The sequence below is a fragment of the Schistocerca serialis genome, chromosome 5 (assembly GCF_023864345.2).
Source record: "Schistocerca serialis cubense isolate TAMUIC-IGC-003099 chromosome 5, iqSchSeri2.2, whole genome shotgun sequence".
Classification (NCBI taxonomy): Eukaryota; Metazoa; Arthropoda; class Insecta; order Orthoptera; family Acrididae; genus Schistocerca; species Schistocerca serialis.
In genome coordinates this window covers 604,709,309-604,734,607 of record NC_064642.1, presented here as the reverse complement: position 1 = coordinate 604,734,607, position 25,299 = coordinate 604,709,309, and the positions used below count along the sequence as shown (strand labels likewise).

The window sequence follows — 25,299 nt, the reverse complement described above, 5'->3', positions numbered from 1 at the left end:
TAGGGCTACAGAGCGAGATGCCACAATGATAATACACTGGGCTCGGCACACATTCAGGTGGATGGCGCTTGAAATCCCGGTCTGGTGTTTCTATTTTAGGATTTTTAAATCGCTTAAAGAAAATATCCGTACTGCTCTTCGAAAACAAAACAGCCAATTTCCTCTCCCATGCTTCCCCAGTACAAGCTCCTGTTACATCTGTAATAACCTTGAGGTCGATGGGACGTTACATCTTAATCTCCCGTCCTTCCTCGTTCTCAGTGTATAGTGAGATGATTTGTTCTTCGTCGGTCCAGTTTTTCTGAACCACTTGGTGGTATATAATCTCAGCTATTATTAAAATCACGTACCAGTTGCTTACTTCTTGCTGTTCAGCGACTATTATTTGTTAAGATGTGTGATATTTGGAGTACAGAAGCTTTAAAGTATTGTATGTATTTACGACCGGTAAAAACGATATACTGCTGTTGGTTATTAGACGTAATATCATCAAATCATCACTTACCACGGTTGTTACCTGGTGAATGTCTCTTATTGCGAATCGGAATGTTTTACACATAAATCAGATATTCTGACAATATTAAGTTAACAAAACTTCGTATTCATTCGTCACTCTCTGTTTCACAGAGGAGAGGTAACGAACAAGATGAAGATGACATACTTTACATTTACACTCGATAGTGCGTGATAATTTCTTAATAATTATATGAGTTGGTCGTTTAAAATAAGCAGAACACTGAAAGATAACAATAGCTTTTTGTACAAAAAGATTTATTTGATAAATGAAGGTGATGCAAGTGTTTATTTGAAGCAAGTGTAAAAATCTTCCCAAATTGGTGCTGTTGTATTTGTGACACACAGAAATGATTCATGAAATACCAGTTGCACAGTAATGATTTTAATATAGTTTACACTACAGATGCTTATGACATTTTGCCTCTGTCGTCTTCCAACAAGCATAACACCCAGTACAATGCCAGACACAGCGCTGTCGCTATGGCGACGAGATGAGATATAAGTTTCTCACTTTAGGCCTGCCTTGTTCGTTGAAAGAAGCAATACAGGTCTTAGACAGACTACTCAGTTCTATTAATATTGCTGTTCTCTGCTCTTGGATCTTATTTAAGCTGCTCTGTATAATGTTCATTAACGTAGCTAGAGACATGTAACACGTTAATAACTGTGCAGACATATACGGCATTAGAGAGGATATCTTAGAGTAATGGTGCTTTCAAAGAGTTTCATTGTTTCGTATTTTTTGAAATGAGAGAAACTTACTGAGGCACTGGCAAATAGACATTGTGTGCAAGTCTTGAATCGCGCCGAGTTTCTATTTTAACTTGGCGCACAGTTGTAGTCTCTCATGAAATGTCTTTGCAGAAATTGTTCGCCACATACATGGCAGCTGCTTATGTTCATAAGGCAACCCTCCAGAAGACATCAGTCATGTGACGCAGTACACGATGAGGGTATTCTGGCCTATGTTACTTTTACTGTAATCTGATTGCAAATACTTTTCGAGAAGATCTGAGGCAATTAGTCCTTTTGGGTACGTGTTCTGCTCTGCTTGCGTGGGACATCTCGAGAGCTGCTACCATTATTTAGCGTCTGTACTGACATGTTCTCGGGGATGCATTTCCACGCAGGAGTAGTGTGTCACTGTGCTGAGTGCTGTCGGCTGTGGTGAGAGGCTGTGATGAAGGCGGCAGCGGCGCTGTGCAGAGTGAGCGGGGATGCGCCCGGCTACTGCTTGCCGTGCGTCTCGTGGCCGAAGGCGTCGCCGTAGCCGGCTTCCCGGCCGTGGCCGCCCTCGGAGGACACGCTGCCCGCGCCTGCGCCGTAGCGGACGCCGCCAGAGGCGCCACCGCCGCTCTCCGTGTGGCCCGGCTCGTGGGTCGCCAGCACGCACGCTGCCAGCGCCACCAGAACCAGCAGAACCTGCCGGGCAGAAACGTCCTCTGTAATAGTGCCCTTCTCAGTACTTGTGATACCCATAAGATTTGGTTAGAAAGGCATGTCCAACTCAGCTTCACATCAGAGTCAGATAATCAATTGTAAATAGTATTAATCATTTTGTGGTACAACTTCCTTCCTTAAAAGCGTTTCCCTCTCAGTACCCCCCCCCCCCCTCCCGTCCGAGGTTCGAGTCCTCCCTTGGGCATGGGTGTCTGTGTTGTCCTTAGTGTAAGTTAGTTTCAGGTCGATTAAGTAGAGTGTAAACCTAGGGACCGAGGACCTCAGCAGTTCGGTCCCATAGAACTTACCACAAAAACCTCCCAATACTTCGTAGCTAAATGTGGCTCTGCCTTGAGCAAACACAAAAGAGCAATAATTGTAGCTGTGTTGCGAATACGAAACAGGTTTGTGACTGTTGTTGTGGTCTTCAGCCCTGAGACTGGTTTGATGCAGCTCTCCATGCTATTCTATCCTGTGCAAGCTCCTTCAACTCCCAGTACCTACTGCAGCAGATCCTTCTGAATCTGCTTAGTGTATTAATCTCTTGGTCTCCCTCTACGATTTTTATCATCCACGCTGCCCTCCAATACTAAATTGGTGATCCTTCGATGTCTCAGAACATGTCCTACAAACCGATCCCTTCTTCTAGTCAAGTTGTGCCACAAGCTCCTCTTCTCCCCAATTCTATTCAGTACTTCCTCATTAGTTATGTGATCTACCCATCTAATCTTCAGCATTCTTCTGTAGCACCACATTTCGAAAGCTTCTATTCTCTTCTTGTCTAAGCTATTTATCGTCCACGTTTCACTTCCATACATGACTACACTCCATACAAATACTTTCAGAAATGACTTCCTGACATTTAAATCTATACTCGATGTTAACAAATTTCGCTTCATCAGAAACGATTTCCTTGCCATTGCTAGTCTACATTTTATATCCTCTCTACTTCGACCATCATCTGTTATTTTGCTCCTTTACTACTTTAAGTGTCTCATTTCCTAATCTAATTCCCTCAGCATCACGCGACTTAATTCGACTACATTCCATTATCCTCGTTTTGCTTTTGTTGATGTTCATCTTATACCCTCCTTTCAAGACACTGTCCATTCCGTTCAACTGCTCTTCCAAGTCCTTTGCTGTCTCTGACTGAATTACAATGTCATCGGCGAACCTCAAAGTTTTTATTTCGTCTCCATGGATTTTAATACCTACTCCGAACTTTTCTTTTGTTTCTTTTATTGCTTGCTCAATATACAGATTGAGTAACATCGGGGATAGGCTACAACCCTGTCTCACTCCCTTCCCAACTACTGCTTCCCTTTCATACCACATCTGCTTTCTGTACAAGTTGTAAATAGCCTTTCGCTCTCAGTATTTTACCCCTGCCACATTCAGAATTTGAAAGAGAGTATTCCAATAAACATTGGCAAAAGCTTTCTCTAAGTCTACAAATGCTAGAAACGTAGGTTTGCCTTTCCTTAATCTTTCTTCTAAGATAAGTCGTAGGGTCAGTATTGCCTCACGTGTTTCAACATTTCTACGGAATCCAAACTGATCTTCCCCGAGGTCGGTTTCTATCAGTTTTTCCATTCGTCTGTAAAGAATTCGCGTTACTACCAATATCAAATACACTGAAGAGCCAAAACAACTGGTACACCTACCTAATATCGAGCAGGGCAAATTTATTTGGAAATTTGTGGTAACGTCTTATGAGACTCAACTGGTCTTATGGACCAAACTGCTATGGTCATCGGTCCCTAAGCTTAGGCACTACTTACTCTAACATAGACTAACTTACACTAAAGAGAACACACCCACCCATGCCCGAGGGAGGACTCGGACCTCCGATGGGGGGAGCCGCCCGGACCGTGACACAAGACCCCTTAGACCGCGCGTCTACCCCGCGCAGCTCTAATTAATATAGCTAAGAAAAGACACACCATGTTGTTTAGTGAGGCTTAGTGAGGATTATCTCGCAATTGATTTAGTGAAAACAGTTTTGCAACATCTGAAGCGCGTCTCGAAGTCTTTGAGGTGAACAATGTAGCTGCAGAATGCAGGGAAGAAACTGATTTTGATAGACCATGGGCAAAATAAGCCTAAAAATAGTGGCGGAGAGGTGAACTCTGAAGAGGACTACCACCTCTAACATGAATATCACTGCTGTGAAAGTGCTGAGTGCAGTGCTAACATAATACATCTACATCCATACCCTGCAAAACCACTGTGAAGCGCATGGCTGAGGGTACGTATGGATCGCTGGAAGAATGACTGCTGTAATGCCTCTGTGCACGCTATAATTAGTTTAATCAGGTCTTAGCGCTCGCTAAAGGATCGATACGTAAGGAGACTAAGAATTTCTCTAGATTCTTATCTCCATCTTAAAATTTTGTTGTTAGGTTTTGGCGGATAAAATTTGCGCCTGTCTTCAGTTGTCTGTCAATTTAGTTTTTTCAGCATTTACGTGACCTTCCGTTAGTCGAAATAAACCAGTTATCGTTTGTGCTGCCCTTCTTTGTGTACGTTCAATATTCCCTTTTGGTCCTACGCGGTATGGATCCCATACACTTGACGATTATACTAATGTGCAGCGCACAATTTGTTTTTAAGGAATCTGCTTTGTACACTGATTCCATTTCTGACTCACAAAAGCTGTAGTCATAGAATACTCCTTTCCTGAGTTTTGTGATCTGCACTGTTCTACATTTCTGAACATTTAAAACAAGTTCCTAATATTTACTCTGTACTGAAATTTTACTGAATGTAACTGATTATAAATAACTGCAGCACCTAAAAATATTATATTATTTGAGATATGTGCATGAACAACGTACAGATGTAAATAGCAAACTCCCCAGTTTTACATGGTTCCGGCTAGGTAGCAGTAGTGTGCGCCCACTTCAGTTCTAGTACAAATGGTGTTTTGTGTTCTACGTTTTCCGCAGTGCATGTCAATATCAACTGTTCAGTTTGACTTATGTACTAGGGAAGGTGCGGATCCTCCTGATGCACAAAGCATTAGACAATGGCAAGCATTGTTCCGAGAAACAGGCTGTTTGGGTGAAGGCAAATCGCCGGACCATCCCGATTGTCTGACACAGACGTCAAACGCATCCGTCATAGTTTCACAAGGAGTCACAGAAATCCGTTCGCGGTGCAGCTCGAAAGCTCAACGTGCCCCCAGTCCGTCTGGCGTGTGTTGCGTCGACGTTTACACGTGCAACCACACAAATTCCAGCTACTTCATGCTCTTCGTGAAGGCGACAAACAACAACGTGTGTAGTTCCGTAATTTCGTTCTTGGCAAGACGGAAGATGACAGTTTTCTTCCACGCTTAGTGTTTAGTGATGCGGCAACATTCCATTGAAATAGAAAGATGAACTTTCATAATGCGAGAATATGGGGTACGGAACAACAACATAAAGTTGTCTCTTCAACATTTAATGTGTTTTGTGCAGTTTCACGGGAAAAAGTGTATAGTCTATTTCTCTTTGCCGAGAACACTGTTACAGGAAGTTCATATCTCGATATGCTTGAGAACTTTCGTTTTCCACAGTTGAAGACTGATTCGAATGACTTCATTTACCAACAGGATGGGGCACCAACACACTGGCATGTGAAAGTGCGGGAATTTTTAAATCAAAGGATCGGTCATATTGGACCAAATGATTCAGCCTTACGTTACTGGCCTCCAATGTCAACGAACCTGCCTGTTTGTGATTATATCTATTGGGGTTTTTTATAAAAGAGTCTGTTTGTGTGCCTCCATTACCAACAACAATGAATGAATTGAAATTTCGCATAAGCTGTAACTCATGACATGCTCGCAGCAGTGTGGGAACAATTTGAATACCCCATTGACACATGCCGTGCATCTCAAGGGGTCATATTGAAGACTTGTGAAGAGGTATGAAAAAAACTTTTTGAGTTTCCCATTCACCAAAAAATAAAATTCACTGTATATGTTTATCAATTTCAGAAATACAGACATGCCAAACTGGATGATTCTTTTTGATACGCCATGTAATTAGGTGTTAACCACTACCTTTCTCAGAAATCCTTTTTTACTGCTGTAGCCAGCCTGCATTCTCTCTACATCGCCTGTCATTAATTATTTTGCTGCTCAAATAACAAAACTCATCTACGACTTTTAGTGCTTCATTTTCAAATCCAATTCCCTCAACAGTGCCTGATTCGTCTACATCACATTATCGCTGTTTTGCCTGTGATGATGTTCAGCCCACTACCTATTTCTAAGATGCTATTCATTCAGTTCTGCTCTTCCAAGTGCTTTGCCATCCTCTTTGCCATCTTGACATAATTACAACACCATCGACAAACCTCACAGTTCTTATTTCTTCTCCTTGAGCTTTAATTGACCTTCGAAATTTCTCCCTGGTGAATATACAAATTTAATAATATCAGGAATAGACTTCAATCCTCTCTCACTCTCAACTAGTGCATCTCTCGACTCCTTTAACTGCAGATACCTTTCTGTACAAGTTGCAGACAACCTGATTTTATACCCGCTACCGTTTAATTTCAAAGAGTGTCTTTCAGTCAACATCGACAGAAGATTTGTCTAAAACTATAAACGTTATACGGTAGATTTGCCTTTCTTAACCTGCCCTGAAAGTCATAGGATCATTGTTGTCTGGCGTGTAACAGAAACGATCCTCATCGATGTCGGCTTCTAACAATTTTTCCCTTCGTCTGTAAATAATGCGTGTCAGTATTTTGAAACCTTTATCGCTTTACTCATTTTGCATTGTCCTACATTTTACGAAAATGGATAAGTACCTTGAGTTGCTTGCGGTAATTAGTGCGGAATAAACAGTCATCCAGACGGAGATAAGGCCGATATTACACTATCAAATTTCTTTGTCAAAGATTTGATCAAAGATGTGATCAAATATTCCGTCAAATATATTTGACAAAGATCTTTGACGTAGTGCTAGAAGGGGTATTACACTGTCATCATATTTTTCGTCAAAGTTCAAGATGGCTGAGAACAATAACTTGTTATTAACCGCAGCAGTTGCATGTACCACAATTGCACTGTGTGCACACGCGGAAGGGAAGTGGGGAAAAAAAAAGGAAACATACCTGGGTGAAGCCGTGGGTTTTTCGACGACACGATAAAAACATTCAACAAAACTTGTTACGTGAGCTTATAGTGGAGGACGTCAAGTCGTACACCAATTGCTTAAGAATGGATGAGCATACATTTCTGTATGTGCTCAGTGAAGTGTATCCTCATATCACAAAGCACAATATTCACTTAAGAACTGCTACATCTGCAAGAGACTGGCTGACTGTACTCCGATTCCTTGCTACAGGAGAGGGTTAGATTAGGTTAGGTTAGGTCAGGTAAGGTCAGGTCAGGTGTCCAATCTTCATAATCTATTTTTGTATTCAGAGTGCCCCACATTGTAAGCTTCAGCTTCATACATCTCTATTAATTTTGTAGTTGTCGGCACGCACCAATTGTATTTACTGGCAATGTTTATAAAAACACTACAGACGACAGGACGCTGCAGCGATGCTGGCGCTCCATGTGGTAACATGTCACATTGCAGTGAATAGAAGACAAGCGACTTCTTTGATCAAATCTACAGCGAGGCCCTAGATTTGATCAAATATTGGACGACATTTGACAAAGTTCTCTATTACACCATCAAATATCTTTGACAAAGATTTTTGACAAAGATATTTGACAAAGAAATTTGATAGTGTAATACCGGCCTGACATTCAGTGAACCCATCGCTGGCAAGCGCCTTGACTTCGGCGAGGCGAGCCGTGCTGCGCGCACGTGAGCCGGAGTCACGTGCGGCTGTCCTCCCCCACCCTGCTGCGCCGGCAGTCACGGCCCGGGCCGCCGCTTTCTCCCGGCTGCGCTGCGCCCGGGCCCAGCAGTTCTCTCGCCCCGCCCACTGACTCTACAGGCCGCCCGGCGGGTCCGCTGACGCAACCTTCCTTAAAGGGCACACGATCCCTATCGCCGCAAAAGGCAAATGCCTCCCCTTGTAACAGCTGCGATGCCTGCCGGTACTCCTGTGGCATTCCGTGCCCTGCGTTTCGACTTCCACCAACTTGAGCAAAGAACTCCACAGACAAACTTTAAGAGACTATTCAGGAAAATCTTCTAACTGTTCTGCTCCAGGGGAACAGTTATCTCCTGTGAAATATAGGGTAATGATGTAGTATGATTAATTCGTTTTGTCATCTCAATTGCTATTTTTCCTGTGAAAATAACTTTATCAACAAATAAAATGGCTGTTATATTCAATCAATCTATCACGGAAGGATCCGAAAACGTGCCAGGACCGCGTGACCGCTACGGTCGCAGGTTCGAATCCTGCCTCTGGCATGGATGTGTGTGATGTCCTTAGGTTAGTTAGGTTTAAGTAGTTCTAAGTTCTCGGGGACTGATGACCACAGATGTTAAGTCCCATAGTGCTCAGAGCCATTTGAACCATTTTTTGAACCTGACAGGAAGTTTCATATCAGCACACACTCCGCTACAGAGTGAAAATCTCATTCACGAAAGGATCCGGCTTCTCGTAGGCGCATATGTAGAGAGGCAAAACTGCTATGATGTGGTTGTGGGAACAAAAAAATTGTTTAAATGGCTCTGAGCACTATGGGACTTAACATCTATGGTCATCAGTCTCCTAGAACTTATAACTACTTAAACCTAACTAACCTAAGGACATCACAAACATCCATGTCCGAGGCAGGATTCGAACCTGCTACTGTAGTAGCAGCGCGGTTCCAGACTAAAGCGCCTAGAACCGCTCGATCACGACGGCCGGCTTCTTGAGGAGTCCTGCGATTTTCTTTACAGAGTAGCACACTGCGTGTTCATTTTTTTGTTGTAACTATTTCAGTCTTTGTCTTCGTCTATAATTATTTTAAGCCCCATCGAAATTCTTTCTTGATGTCTTAACACATGTCTCATCATCCTTGTTTTATGTATATGTCTTTTCCTGCCAATTTTACTTAGAACGTCCCCACTTCTTATCTTATCAGCCCGTTTAATTTTGAGTAGCTTTCTGCAACGTGACATCTGAAATGCTTCTAATGTCTTCGTATCAGATTTTCCTACAGTCCATGATGCATTTTCATACGGTGCTGCAATCCAGACGTATTTTCTCAGATATTTCTTTCTTTCTCTAAGGCGCGTGTTTCATATCAGTAGATAGAGACATAGTGTATTAGCGTTAATTGCCTTCTACTTGCTTCTTTCGCGGATTTTGCTAGGAAAGAAAAAGTATACAGGCGTACGTTCTCAGACATCTCTTTACCGAGTGAGGTGGCTCAGTGGTTAGCATGCTTCACTCGCATTCGGGAGTGTGACGATTCAAACCCGCCTGCGGCCGCCCTGATTTAATTTTCCATGATTTCCCTATTTCAGGCAAATCCCGGGATGATTCTTTTTAAAGGGCGTGACCGACTTCCTTCCCCGTCCTTCCCGGTGGGGCTGATGACCTCGATGTTTGGTCCCCTCCCCCCGAATCACCTCCCCCCCCTCCCACCCCACAGATGTGTCTTTCTCTAAGCCGCATATTTGATGTCTGTGGACTGAGACGTAGTGTGCCAGCGTTATTTGCCTCCTTCTGGCTTCCTTCGCTGAGTATACAGGAAAAGAATAACTGTAATCTCTCTAACTCTATCGTCATAGCCATCCCATGAGACGCTTATGGACCGGAGTAACATGAGTCTCACCTTAGAATCTCACTCTACAATTATCTATGTAAGGCTGTCGTCGTAAGGTCTCTAATCGCATGCTCCTTTCGTAAATATTTTTATGTCTGCGGGACATACACTGTACTCTAACATTGTGTTTTGTGCGGATGACTAACAACAGTATCTTAAGCCCGACGCCTTGAGCTTATTGCAGAGTGTGATGCATCGCAGGAGATTGAGACCATTTGTGGGACAGACTGTTGTTAACAGAATAAAATTGACAGATGTGAATTTAATTTCGGGAAATCCAAGAGAGTGTGATCGGAGCCTAACTATTTATAAATTCCATTAATGGTTTGGTGGATAACGTTGGACGCTCTGTGAGGCCATTCCGCAGACGAAGCTGTTGTGTGTGAGAAGACTGCTGCACAAGAAGGCTGGAGTGAAATGTAGGAAGACCTGCAGGGAATCTACGGTTGATACAGGGGCTGGGAATTGAACCTGAACGTAAGCAAATGTAACGTGTTTCTCACAAATATGGGAAGTGGTCCATTACCACAAGCGATAAAATACTGTAAACGATAACTACCGTAAGTTACATTTGGGTATCCAACCGAAGCAGCATAAAGTGGAACGGCCACATCAAACGAATTGTAGGGAAAGAGATAGCAAGCTGAGATTCATTGGGAGAATCTTAAGTAAAAGTCACACACCCACGAAAGAAGTGCCTTACAAAAGGAATCCTTAATATGCTGGATTAATAGAAGTTTTAACGAAGAGCGGTGCGTTTCTTCCCAGGATCATCCAGTCGGCACGAAATCGTTGGGCAAGTGCTCCACAAAATCCAGCGGCAGACAGTACAAGAAAGCCGTTGTACATCACGGGGACGTTTACGATTGAAACTCCGAGAACGCACGTTGCAACCATTGTCGGGCAGCGTATCACTGCTTTCCACATACGTCTCTTGAAGTGACCACGACGAGACAGTAAGACATTAACGCTCACAAGGCGAGCTGTACACAGCAGTTGCTTCCCCTCTAGTTCTATCGCCTCTCGTATCGTGAACGGAACACCGAGTGGAGGGCGGGGGGGGAGGAGGGAGAACGAAATAGTGGAATGAGAAGAGTACCCTCCGCCACACACCGAAGATTGGTTGCGTGGCATAAATGTAGCTGTAGATATGGATGAGATATCTGGAAACTTGTTTTAAAACTGAATTATCCAAAACAATTTTTTATCTGACTGGATATTTTCCTCGGGATGTCATTATTTTCGTTTTAATCTACAAATTTTGAAGTAGTATTTCTTGATTATTTCATTCAACTGGTATACTGATCTGTGCTCTAAGCTATAATTTTGGCTCTGATACTGAAAATAATGCTGAAGATTAGATGGGTAGATCACATAACTAATGAGGAAGTATTGAATAGGATTGGGGAGAAGAGAAGTTTGTGGCACAACTTGACCAGAAGAAGGGATCGGTTGATAGGACATGTTCTGAGGCATCAAGGGATCACCAATTTAGTATTGGAGGGCAGCGTGGAGGGTAAAAATCGTAGAGGGAGACCAAGAGATGAATACACTAAGCAGATTCAGAAGGATGTAGGTTGCAGTAGGTACTGGGAGATGAAGAAGCTTGCACAGGATAGAGTAGCATGGAGAGCTGCATCAAGCCAGTCTCAGGACTGAAGACCACAACAACAACAACTGAAAATAAAATACACAAATTCCAAGCTGTCTGCGGTACCACTGACAGAACATTCGGCCATGAAGTACAAAAAGAGACCATCCTTAAATTCTATAAAGTGGTGGCGGTTCCTGTGTTATCCTATGGAATTGAGAGCTGCGTTACAAAAATAAATAAATATGTACCGGGTGATCAAAAAGTCAGTATAAATTTGAAAACTTAATAAACCACGGAATAATGTAGATAGAGAGGTAAAAATTGACACACATACTTGGAATAACATGGGGTTTTATTAGAACAAAAAAAAAACAAAGTATTGCTAGACGCGTGAAAGATCTCTTGCGCGCGTCGTTTGGTGATGATCGTGTGCTCAGCCGCCACTTTCGTCATGCTTGGCCTCCAGACCTTAGTCCGTGCGATTATTGGCTTTGGGGTTACCTGAAGTCGCAAGTGTATCGTGATTGACCGACATCTCTAGGGATGCTGAAAGACAACATCCGACGCCAATGCCTCACCATAACAGTGCTGTTCACAACGTTATTCCTCGACTACAGCTATTGTTGAGGAATGATGGTGGACATATTGAGCATTTCCTGTAAAGAACATCATCTTTGCTTTGTCTTACTTTGTTATGCTAATTATTGCTATCCTGATCAGATTCAGTTTTTTGGAAAGTTTGTATTTTTTTGGTTCTAATAGAACCCCATGTCATTCCAAGCATGTGTGTCAATTTGTTCCTCTCTATCTACAGTATTCCGTGATTTATTCAGTTTTCAAATTTATACGGACTTTTTGATCACCCCGTATGTAAATTAAAATTAAAACAGCAGGGACCAGGTTCCTAAGGAAGATGAAGGGATGCACAAGAAGTCGTATGATTAGAAATAAAGATATTAGAACTGAATTAAATATTTTCAACATGAGTGAAAAAATTCTAAAATCTAGAGATTGGAGACAACACCTCATGAGAATGTCAGGTCACAGATTTCTCCAGAAGATCCTGAGCTACAAGCCGAATGGAAGACCTCGAAAGCGATGGGCTATAAAATGATGATAATACTAGGAAAGTAGAACCGAGCGAGGTTGCGCAGTAATTAGCACACTGGACTCGAATTCGGGAGGAAGGCGGTTCAAACCCACGTCCGGCCATCCAGATTTATGTTTTCTATGGTTTTCCTAAATCGCTAAAGGCAAATCCTGGGACGGTTCCTTTGAAAGGACACGGCCGATTTCCTTCTCCGTCCTTCCCTAATCCGAGCTTGTGTTCCGTCTCTAATGACTTCGTTGTCGACGCAACGTTAAACCCTAATCTCCTCCTCCCCTCCTACTGGAAACTATAAGTAGCTAGATGTCGTTTCCATCTGCGAAAATAAAGAGCTTTGATGGTTTTAAAGAGAAGCAGTAAGTGGGGACTCGCGCAAAGAATGTTTATTGCGGAGAATGTGATACCGCAGGGTCAGGTTCTTGGGGATCGTTAGTGGAGTGGCTGTAGTGTAGTTGTTGGCAAACATTGATATACGAGGAGTGCAGACTGCCTGGGACGTGGACGGCCGTGAACTTGGCGGTTGCCCGGCGGTCCACGAAGCTGGTAGCCTTGGCGAGATCCGCGACGCCTGGCTGCTCCGACAAGGACACAGCGCGCCGCACACACCGTGGGATCGCCGGCGAGGGCGGCCACCAATCACTCACACCTGCTGGCTCTGCGTGTTCTTGCATAACCAAGGCTTACGTTCTATTGCTAGACCAGCCACGCGGCTCAGTGCCTATCGCAGATTCATTGTGCTACGTCACTCGGTAGCTGGAGACTTCAATGTCAGTTAAGAAGCCGTGTAGTTCATCTTACGAGGCTGAATGAACATCATTTCGTCCCGCCAAAGTCGCCAGTAGGTGCTCCGCCACAACCAGGCACTCCTCCATCCGCTGATGCACGGCTCTCTGCCTTAACAGTGAGTCGAGAGCCTGCAGGGAAATGGGACACTGCGTCATGCACTGTTACCTGTTTAGCTGCTGCACCATCTTACTTTCTGCATCTGAATTGTGAGGGATACCCGGAAAGTAAGTTCCGATGGATCGCGGAAAGGAAACCACTTTGAAAATTCGTCTGCAACAGTTAGCTACAGCTTCCAGCCACTGCTCCACATAGTCACCACTCCGACTTAGACATTTACCGTAACGTTGTACCAACTCTACAGTACCCTTGTCATAGAAGTCAGCCGCCTTTGTTTCCCGCCAATTCTCTACGCTCATCTACAGCTCGTTGTCTGTGCGAAAATGTTGTCTTCATACCCAGTAGTTAATGTGAGCAGAGATGAAACACAGAGAGAGCCAATTACGGGCTGTAGTGCAGGTGATCAAACACTTCCCATCGAAAACGCTGCAACAGCATTTTCATTGCCCCTGCAGATTGCGACCGAGAATTGTCACAAAGTAGGAAATGTATGACAGTTCTGTAATGTGGGCTGCATAACATCAGGCGAAATCTCTCAACAGGGCCTCATACTTGGAGGGAGACATTATTTTATACGCATCTTTTGTGCTCACCATGCGCTCAAAACTGAAAAGAGTGAAGTGATGTAACCGACAGGCACACTAGAGACACTGTCGTACACATATGTGGAAAGCTTTATAAGATTTTCTCAGTGGTTTCTTGACCGATCGAAACTTACTTTCCGGATATCCCTCGTACCTGCCCCGCTATCCAGCAGAATAATTCAAGCTTCCTCTCCTATTGCAATAGAACTAGATTGTTTTGGATACATTTCTTTGCCAAATATATACAACGCTCGACCAAAAAGTTCTGAGAGTGATTTTATTCCTGGCGTATAAATGACGTCAGCGCAGTAACTACGGCGGCAGCTCCAACAAACAACAGATGTGCTTTCGACCAGTCAGTCGTGAGCAGCGGTTGTTAAGTAGGGACATACTGCCGTAGTATTTCAACGTCGTTGTTTAACAAATCGCAACAGAGCAACATCTGCAAATCAAGTGCTCAACACATTCTCAAGAATGTTTTAAAGAAGAGAAAAGTTTCTGCAAAATTCATCCCGCACTCTTTGACCCCCGAAAAAATAAATTACGAAATCGAAATTCCGACCTTAGTCGCAATCAGGCACCGAAAATTTGTGTCAGACCGGAACACGTACCCGGATTTATCGCTTTACGAGAGCGGTTGCCTTAAGCGCTTCGCCTATCCTAGCATGCTTCACGTCCGTCCACCCCGAATTCCAGACTAGTCGCACACTACTGACATAGCGTCCCCTGTCCACTAACCTCACTGCTGGTTTCCACCGCAAGGTGTCGAACGAAGAGTGAATCTGCACTGAATGATCATTGATTGCCGTCAGTACGTATATATTTGCAGTGTGGTGGCTGTTTTTTCGGACATGTTCGAAAGAACAGATACCACACTCATAAAAAAACATGAATAGTCAACGCTTTGAAGTCATAATCCACATTCAAGACAATGGAATGCGCTATCTGAAAATCATCACACTTTTTGTGAGTTGCGGGGGAGGGGGAGGGCGGGAGGGTGGGAGGGGGCAACAGATGGACTACGTGGAACACCTTAAGATTAAAACCACCATCTTAATTTATTCGTATTTTTTGTTAATCCAGTCAAGACCCTTTTTGAACTGCAGGGTGGCACGCCGAACAAACCATTATTTACCCCCAGGAGATGGTTCAAATGGCTCTGAGCACTAAGCGACTTAACTTCTGAGGTCATCAGTCGCCTAGAACTTAGAACTAATTAAACCTAACTAACCTAAGGACATCACACACATCCATGTCCAAGGCAGGATTCGAACCTGCGACCGTAGCGGTCGCTCGGTTTCAGACTGCAGCCCCTAGAACCGCACGGCCACTCCGGCCGGCACCCCCAGGAGACATCACCTGATAACGTGTAACACCGTCTCTACTCTTGATAATCAGTTCGGCGAGAAGGAAAATCCATAACACTTCTCAGGTACGTCATATGCAAGTCAAGTCACTCACTGATGATTAGGTCGCGTAGAGCTTCCAAACTGCGGGTGCGTTGGTACCTAACTTTTACTCGCTACCCCAAACAGTCCCAGACATTTTCTTTGAGAAAAGACGACGTGCTTGAGTGTGTATTAAACCAGAGACGAACATTTGCAGCTGTGAACCCGGCTGTACTCATGTAGGAAGACGATCGTACTTTTCGTGAAGATGTAGAAGACAGGACAGCTCTCGGTCACTGAGAGTATTAAAATAAACGTCTGGTTCATGTTCATGGTAACCTGAATGAGAGGACCCTAGTCATTCTACGTAAAACACCCCAAAAAATCACTGAACCAGCTCCGGCGTGAGCTACACTCACGACACACTGCACTTACTTTCTGAATTGAGCCGTCGGTGCAACCGACTCCTTGACATCGTTTGAAAAGAGCCTAAATCGCGACACGTCGAACCACATTACGTTTCTCCAGTCACCTGCCGTCCAGTTTCTCTATTGTTTGGCCCATTCCAGATCTACAGCTTTGTACCAGACTTAACATTTCCATTGGATGCAGTTTCCATCCCGGGGTTTGCTCTTCGTCTGGATGAAACGGACGTGCACTCGCTGAAAGCAGCAAATTCCAATCAGGTTGGCTCTGAGCACTATGGGACTCAACTGCTGAGGTCATTAGTCCCCTTCCAATCAGGTCTGAAACTTATTTCCATTTACACGACGGAAAAATTCGTTTCCGTTCCCTGCACTTTTGTGTCGCGTTACATAGCTGCGAGTCATAAGAGCACTTCTCGTAGACACAATGAACAGTACACGCTGGAGTGTCATCTTTATTCAGGGTGTAGTGATGGATACTTTGGAACACTTTCTGCCATTCTGTCATTTCCTCTCACCAGTCCATCATAATGCACTGAATCCAAACAACCTACAGTAACATAAACATCACTTCACTACCATGACTTATGTCAGGAGTGAAAAGTCACATGACCGCCTAGTACACCAATCGTCCACCATAGAGAGCGCTCCAAAGAGACCAGTGTTCTCTTTTATGGCGATGACTGATGTTTCGTCTGGTGGAACGAAGAGGAGTTCTTGGTAGGTTGGAGAGCAGCTGCTAGTAAGTTCAACCTTTGAGCCGGTCTCTGGAAGGCACTTGAATGGTTCAGTCAGCAGAGTATTGTTTTCGAAAGCATACGTCAGTTTTTGAAAAGATTTGGATTGTGAAATTTTAGCTGCAGTCGAAAGATCAACTAAACGTACACTCCGCCAAGGGTAAAACAGCTCCTGTCACAATGAAACAATGGACCGAAACATTTTCGCGAATTAAGTGCCGACGTGACATATTTCTAGAAATAGTACCAAAAGGTGGAAGAACCGAGTTGAAAGTGTGCTAATTGTTAAGGATGTGATCGACAGAGTTCTCGGATATAACTTTTCGTTAAGTGGCTTCGTCGAAGATTAACATAATTCAATAAAATCATTAACACCGTAAATAGTAGTTTTGTGTCGTTCAGCAGCCTGGTGCAACTCTTTCAATTGGAAGCCATTTCGGCGACTTGCGTATCCCTAACCTAACCCATTTAACCAACCGGCGAACTGCGACCTACAGTTTACTGTGAAATGCGAAACACCTGTCATTTCTGGCGAATCTTCATATACCTGAGAGATGAATGCTAGTTTAATGGCACAGTGAAGAAATCCGTGGACCGATCGATTTCGATGACGCGACCTTTCGGTTCCCAGACATGAGCTTCACAGTTGCACCACCAGGTATGAAATAAATAAATCTAATCGCCAAAAGTGGAAATTGTACTAACCACCCAGAACAACCGAAAGTGGAATGATTATATAAAACAAATTTTAGAAAAAGTAAATGCCAGACAGAGAATCATTGGCAAAATCTTATGGGAACGTAAAAAACTGACCCACAAAATGCTGGTTCAATTATTTCTTGACTATTGTGAATCAACAGACGTCACAGAACAAACGGAGAAAATCCAACGAAGAGCGGCAGGTTTCCTCACGGGATCGTTGGTTCGGTGCGAGAGCCTCCCGGGAATGCACAGTTCAAATGGCAGACGCTCCGAGAGAGGTGTTGTACATCACGGAAAGGGTTTACTCTTGAAATTTGAAGAGCGTACATTCCCAGATGAGCCGGGTAACATATTACTTCCTACCACACAAGTCCCGCGAAATGATCGAGACGAGAAAGAGGAATTAGATGTGATACGGGGCTTTACCTGAGTACAATTCAGCAGATGTAAAACATGTGCGTAAGGTCTCTTTTTTACCACAACTACAGATACCCTTTCTACCATGAAAGATTAGCAGTGGGGCATCTATAGACCAAAAACTGCATCCGATTGCGCACGTCTGTAGGCAACAAATGCAAATTATTATGCTCTTTACAACTAGTAAATTTGTTTGTTAACCGCCCTAGGAACGTAGATCTGCTACCAACTGAGTTTGCTTATGTTAAGCAGCGTGTTCGTTAAAACAAGTCATCTCATTTTTTTTCTTCATATTTATATCGCGTTTCTTTTATTGCCGCACCACATCTATACAGACCAAATGAGTAGATATTCCTTTATAACCATGGGATCGTACATGTATCTGAATTTATATGTACACCATAATTAAGATTCAAGCCGTTGTAAGGTTTGGATCACATTCTTCTGTCATGAGAATGAAATGATGCAGATGTCCTTACTTCGTGCGTGCACTTTACAGGTAGATCTTTTTAACAGGATCGCAATATAGAATCTGAGAACATTTGAAGGAATGAAGTGCCTTCTGTGTTCATGAGCCCAATATAACAAACATCATAAGATCAGTAGAAGACCCTCATTGTGTATGTTTTGAGTGTTGCTGTTTTTTAGAAAAAAATGATGAATGGTCTTCAAGACATCCATGAATTTGAAAACAGCTTACGAAAGTAATGTGACGGTGACGTTCGCATTTCTTACCGCTGCGTCGGTAAGTTATATGCTATGTGAAAAGGTATGATCCGTTGCCATGAAGTACATCAGTTTTGTAGTAGTATCAATTGTAAATGGTCCCAGCGTGCCAGAAAGTCATACGGACATTTTTCCCATAGAATGGTCCCAAAATGCTTGTTCTCGGCAGTTGTATTTGACGCACACATTGCGAAAACCTTCCAAACGCACCTCGAGAAACAATAAGAAGCATGCGACTGAAGTACTTTATCAGTCAAGGAACTTGTTAGCAACTGAAAGACACGAGAAACGACTCACAAGCGCATTTCCAGAGTAGTTCGTGAAACTCATGTCACCGTATTAAAGTTACTCAAGCGAAACATTTGCACACTTAACATGGTTTTATCACAGCAGATGTAACTGCCAATATCAGAAAGAGAATTGTAGCTTCAGTAATAAACGTCGAGTAATGATGTATCAGACTTATTAGAGAGACACAGATACTCAGGTTTCAAGAGCCACTTGTTTATTCCTTCTAGCCAACGCTCTCGCCGCCGTTGTACTAACGGTTCCCGTCAGATGACTGAAGTTGGGCGCTTTCGGACTTAGGTGGCTGTTGAATGGGTGCCCGTGCGGTCTGTCGAGCGCTGTTCGTAAGCGGGGTACACTTATCCCTTGTGAGGCCAATTGAAGAGATATTTGACCGAGAAGTAGCGGCTCCCGTCATGAAACTGACAACTGCCGGGAGAGCAGTGTGCTCACCACATACCGCTCCTCATCCGTAGCCAGTGACGCCAATCGAATTAGGGTGAGATGGTGGTCGGTTGGTACTGTTGCGCCTGCCGAAGCCTGTTCGGATAGAGTTTGGTTTATTCCCGTTATCCACAAGCAGCACACCAGTTAATAATGTCGAAACTGGTATGACTGCCTTACAGTCCGCTATGTGAGCCTTGTAGAAGCCCTGAATAGCTGTACTCCATACAAGCCACAGCCTCAAACCTCTGCTAGATGGAGCTGAATATCACTTCAAGGCGCAACCATAAGAATAGCTACTAACTATTTGAAAAGTATCAGTCGGTATCAACAGTTGTAAACAAGTTTGCTATTATTATTTAAATTCAGTAGGTGTGGAAAAGATTAGAAATGCTTTTGGATAATTTAAATTATGTAATACGTTACTGAAAAATATACTTTCATGTATCTTTTGAAGGAGGGCTGCCTCACAGCATTTAACTACGAGCTGCATTTGCCCTAAAGAACTTTTCGACTCTGTAAGCGCAGAACAGGGAATCAGTGATCATAAGGCCGTTGTAGCATTCCTGAATATGGAAGTAAATAGGAATATAAAAAAAGGGAGGAAGGTTTATCTGTTTAGCAAGAGCAATAGAAGGCAGATTTCAGACTACCTAACAGATCGAAAGGCCCGCATCTCGTGGTCGTGCGGTAGCGTTCTCGCTTCCGACGGCCGGGTTCCCGGGTTCGATTCCCGGCGGGGTCAGGGATTTTCTCTGCCTCGTGATGGCTGGGTGTTGTGTGCTGTCCTTAGGTTAGTTAGGTTTAAGTAGGTCTAAGTTCTAGGGCACTGATGACCATAGATGTTAAGTCCCGTAGTGCTCAGAGCCATTTGAACCATTTTTTTTTTGAACAGATGAACACTAACAATGTTGAGTGTTTATGGAAAAAGTTGAAGGCAATCGTAAAATGCGTTTTAGACAGGTACGTGCCGCGTAAAACTGTGAGGGACGGGAAAAACCCACCGTGGTTCAAAAACAAAGTTAGGAAACTACTGCGAAAGCAAAGAGAGCTTCATTGCAAGTTTAAACGCAGCCAAAACCTCTCAGACAAACAGAAACTAAACGATGTCAAAGTTAGCGTAAGGAGGGCTATGCGTGAAGCGTTCAGTGAATCCGAAAGTAAAATTCTATGTATCGACTTGACAGAAAATCCCAGGCAGTTCTGGTCTTACTTTAAATCAGTAAGTGGCTCTAAACATCATATTCAGACACTCTGGGATGACAATGGCATTGAAACAGAGGATGACACGCGTAAAGCCGAAATACTAAACACCTTTTTCCAAAGCTGTTTCACAGAGGAAGACCGCAATGCAGTTCCTTCTCTAAATCCTCGCACAAACGAAAAAATGGCTGACATCGAAATAAGTGTCCAAGGAATAGAAAAACTACTGAAATCACTCAACACAGGAAAGTCCACTGGACCTGACGGGATACCAGTTCGACTCTACACAGAGTACGCGAAAGAACTTGCCCCCCTTCGAACAGCCGTGTCCCGCAAGTCTCTAGAGGAACGGAAGGTTCCAAATGATTGGAAAAGAGCACAGGTAGTCCCAGTCTTCAAGAAGGGTCGTCGAGCAGATGCGCAGAACTATAGACCTATATCTCTGACATCGATCTGTTGTAGAATTATAGAACATGTTTTTTGCTCGCGAATCGTGTCATCTCTGGAAACCCAGAATCTACTCTGTAGGAATCAACATGGATTCCGGAAACAGCGATCGTGCGAGACCCAACTCGCTTTATTTGTTCATGAGACCCAGAAAATATTAGATACAGGCTCCCAGGTAGATGCTATTTTCCTTGACTTCCGGAAGGCGTTCGATACACTGTCGGCTGATAAACAAAGTAAGAGCCTACGGAATATCAGACCAGCTGTGTGGCTGGATTGAATAGTTTTCAGCAAACAGAACACAGCATGTTGTTCTCAATGGAGAGACGTCTACAGACGTTAAAGTAACCTCTGGCGTGCCACAGGAGAGTGTTATGGAACCATTGCTTTTCACAATATATATAAATGACCCAGTAGATAGTGTCGGAAGTTCGATGCGGCTTTTCGCGGATGATGCTGTAGTATACAGAGAAGTTGCAGCATTAGAAACTTGCAGCGAAATGCAGGAAGATCTGCAGCGGATAGGCACTTGGTGCAGGGAGTGGCAACCGACCCTTAACATAGACAAATGTAATGTATTGCGAATACATAGAAAGAAGGATCCTTTATTCTATGATTATATGATATCGGAACAAACACCGGTAGCAGTTACTTCTGTAAAATATCTGGGAGTATGCGTGCGGAACGAATTGAAGTGGAATGATCATATAAAATTAATTGTTGGTAAGGCGGGTGCCAGGTTGAGATTTATTGGGAGAGTCCTTAGAAAATGTAGTCCATCAACAAAAGAGGTGGCTTACAAAACACTCGTTCGACCTATACTTGAGTATTGCTCATCAGTGTGGGATCCGTACCAGGTCGGGTTGACAGTGGAGATGATCCAACGAAGAGCGGCGCGTTTCGTCACAGGGTTTTTTGGTAAGCGTGATAGCGTTAAGGAGATGTTTGGCAAACTCAAGTAGCAGACTCTGCAAGAGAGGCGCTCTGCATCGCGGTGTTGCTTGCTGTCCAGGTTTCGAGAGGGTGCTTTTCTGGATGAGGTATCGAATATATTGCTTCCCCCTACTTATACCTCCCGAGGAGATCACGAATGTAAAGTTGGAGAGATTCGAGCGCGCACGGAGGCTTTCCGGCAGTCGTTCTTCCCGCGAACCATACGCGGCTGGAACAGGAAAGTGAGGTAATGACAGTGGCAAGTAAAGTGCCCTCCGCCACACACCGTTGAGTGGCTTGCGGAGTATAAATGTAGATGTAGAATGTAGATGTAGAAAGACATATACAGTTTTAATGTAAACAATTCCAGTCGTGGGTGCTGTATTTTAAGGCACTACATCTGATCATTTGTACACCTTATTCCCAATTTCACAACTAAAAGGCTGTTTTTTGATTTATAAACGAAGTCTGAGCGCGGTTTAGGCGACTTCTTTTAAAAAATATATTAATTACTGATTTGCCTGAGGGCGCCTTTCTACCATCTCCTGACCGCGGTGCATACTTACCAGAAACCTGAACATGGTGCAGAGCTGTGATCCAGGAAACAACTGGAGGTACGGGAGAATGCAGTGCGGCAGTTTATATAGCGGTGAAAGTGCGGCTGCGTCGGCGTAGTGGGGCAGCAGGGTGGGGCGGCAGAGCTCAACCTAAATAAGCGGCGAGGCGGCGAGGCGGGGTTCAAGGATGGGGACCAGACAAGTCGTGCGGCGCTCCGGTCCAGCCGCCAGCCGCCAGCCGCCAGGGACCAGCTGGCCCGCTCCAGGCCGGCCGCACACAGACACACGATACCGGCCGACGTGTGGCCACACGGGTCCAGTGCCCGCCCGGCTGCCGATCGGAGTCACCGCACCAATCGGACAGCTTTCTCTCTTTCCACAGTCCTCCCACCGTCCCGTCGTCTTCAGAACCAAGGAAACGTTTGCAACCCGTCGGTCAACTCCCATGGTTGCAGTTCGCTGTAAATGTGACAACCACCAATTCAGACCAATTCAGTTCCATCCATTGTTCTGCCCTCAACTGTAAGATTTTTTTCATTTTTTTTCAGCAGCTTTCTCAATGGTTTGATACAGCTCACTACGAATTCGTCTCCTGTGCCAACTTTTCTACATCTACATCTATATACATACTTCGCAATCCACCATACGGTGCGTGGCCGAGGGTACCTCGTACCACAAATGGCATCTTCTCTCCCTGTTCCACTCCCAAACAGAACGAGGGAAAAATTGACTGCCTATATGCTTCTGTACGAGCGCCAATCTCTCTTAACTTATCTTTGTGGTCATTCCGCGAAATATAAGTTGGCGGCAGTAAAATTGTACTGCAGTCAGCCTCAAATGCTGGTTCTCTAAATTTCCTCAGTAGCGATTCACGAAAAGAACGCCTCCTTTCCTCTAGAGACTCCCACCCGAGTTCCTGAAGCATTTCCGTAACACTCTCGTGATGATCAAACCTACCAGTAACAAATCTAGCAGCCCGCCTCTGAATTGCTTCTATGTCTTCCCTCAATCCGACCTGTTAGGGATCCCAAAAGCTCGAGCAGTACTCAAGAATAGGTCGTATTAGTGCTTTATAAGTGGCCTCCTTTACAGATGAACCACATCTTCCCAAAATTCTACCAATGAACCGAAGACGACTATCCGCCTTCCCCACAACTGCCATTACATGCTTGTCCCACTTCATATCGCTCTGCAATGTTACACCCAAATATTTAATCTACGTGACTGTGTCAAGCGCTACAAGCGTTACACCACTAATGGAATATTCAAAGATTACGGATTTCTTTTTCCTATTCATCTGCATTAAATTACATTTATCTATATTTAGAGTTAGCTGCCATTCTTTACGCCAATCACAAATCCTGTCCAAGTCATCTTGTATCCTCCTACAGTCACTCAACGACGACACCTTCCAGTACACCACTGCATCATCAGCAAACTGCCGCACATTGCTATCCAACCTATCCAAAAGATCATTTATGTACACAGAAAACAACAGCGAACCTACCACACTTCCCTAGGGCACTCCAGATGATACCCTCACCTCCGATGAACACTCACCATCGAGGACACCGTACTGGGCTCTATTACTTAAGAAGTCTTCGAGCCACTCACATACTTGGGAACCAATCCCAAATGCTCGTACGTTAGTTAGGAGTCTGCAGTGGGGCACCGAGTCAAACGCTTTCCGGAAGTCAATGAATATGGCATCCGTCTGATACCCTTCATCCATGGTTCGCAAGATATTACGTGAAATGTCTTGCGTTTCGCAGGAGCGATGCTTTCTAAAGCCGTGCTGATGCATGGACAGCATTTCAGAGAGTAGCATCTCAGAGAGTAGCAATTGCAACAAAAAGCGCTTCAATAATTTGCTGGGTGTATTCTAATCTCTGTCTCTACAGTTTTTACCGTCTACAGCTCCCTCTAGTACAATGGAACTACTCCGTGATGTCTTCGCACATGTCCTACCATGCTGTCCCTTCATCTCGTCAATGTTTTCCATATATTCCTTTCCTCGCCGATTCTCCGGCGTCAGTCCACCTAATTTTCAACATTCTTCTATATCATCAAATCTGACATGCTTCGATTCTCGTTTGTTTCGATTTTCCCACAGTCCACGTCTCATTGCCACACAATCCTGTGCTTCAAACGTACTTCCAGATTTTCCAGCTTCTCTGAAAAAATTGAAATTTGTGGTAGGGTCTTATGGGACCAAACTGCTGAGGTTATCGGTCCCTAAGCTTACACGCTACTTCATCCAACTTCAACTAACTTACGCTATGGACAACACACACACCCATGCCCGAGGGAGGACTCGAACCTCCGACGGCGGGAGCCGCGCGGACCGTGACAAGACGCATTAGACCGCGCGGCTACCCCGCGCTGCCCAGCTTCTCTATCATGTTCAAATCTCTGACATTATAGAAAGTTCTCCTCCCGTCGGTTAGTCAAGCCTGATAGCCAGTCCCGGAGACCCTAAGAGGTTCTATTCCGGAATCTTTTGCCCGTGGTAAGATCGTCATGACATTTTTGCAATTACAGGCCATATGTCCTATGGATACACGCTATGTCTCTTTAATGCAGTGTTTTCCATTGCCTTCTGCGTCGTCATGCCGTTGATCATTACTTATTCTTCAGCGTTATAAGGACAGTGTCCCAGCCCAAGGGCAAGAGAGTGCCCTGAACCTCAGTCTGCTCCTCCGCCCTCTTCGACAAGCCCGTTAGCAGTATGAGGGTGACTTCGACCTCTTATGCCGGAAATTTTTGGTCGCCATTGCTGATGATGTTTATTCAAAATCTGAAGAGCGATGGGATTCGAACTCGATATTATTGCCAATTAAGGAAGCTGTTTCTTTTTTATTAATTTTGTTCGTCATTTTTCTCAGTATTTTGTCTGGGCGAATGTCACGTGACATCCCTCCAAGTGCATCGCTGAATACCACATACTCGTTTTTCTTTCGAAGGGCAGCTAGCCCTCTGACCGTATACGCTGAGCTACCGTGCCGGCGCCTCTGGAACACGGGTGCGTGCGTTCTAAGCTGTTAAGCCATAGAAACGACTGCCTGCATCATTCTTTTCACGGTTCAGATTATTTTAATTTTTCCACACGATTCTTGAACGGGAGTTATCTTTCCGCAATATTCGTTGAATACAGAACCATTAGG

General features: G+C 44.2%; 1 long non-coding RNA gene across 1 annotated transcript; it reads right to left on the bottom strand.

The window, feature by feature from the left end:
- Positions 1–754: 754 nt before the first annotated feature.
- LOC126481017 (uncharacterized) lies at positions 755–22,412 on the bottom strand. The gene is made up of 2 exons (XR_007587498.1): positions 22,145–22,412; positions 755–1,938 (listed from the first exon to the last, which is right to left on the bottom strand). It is a non-coding gene; the product is annotated as an uncharacterized LOC126481017 (long non-coding RNA).
- Between the last annotated feature and the right edge of the window lie 2,887 nt (positions 22,413–25,299).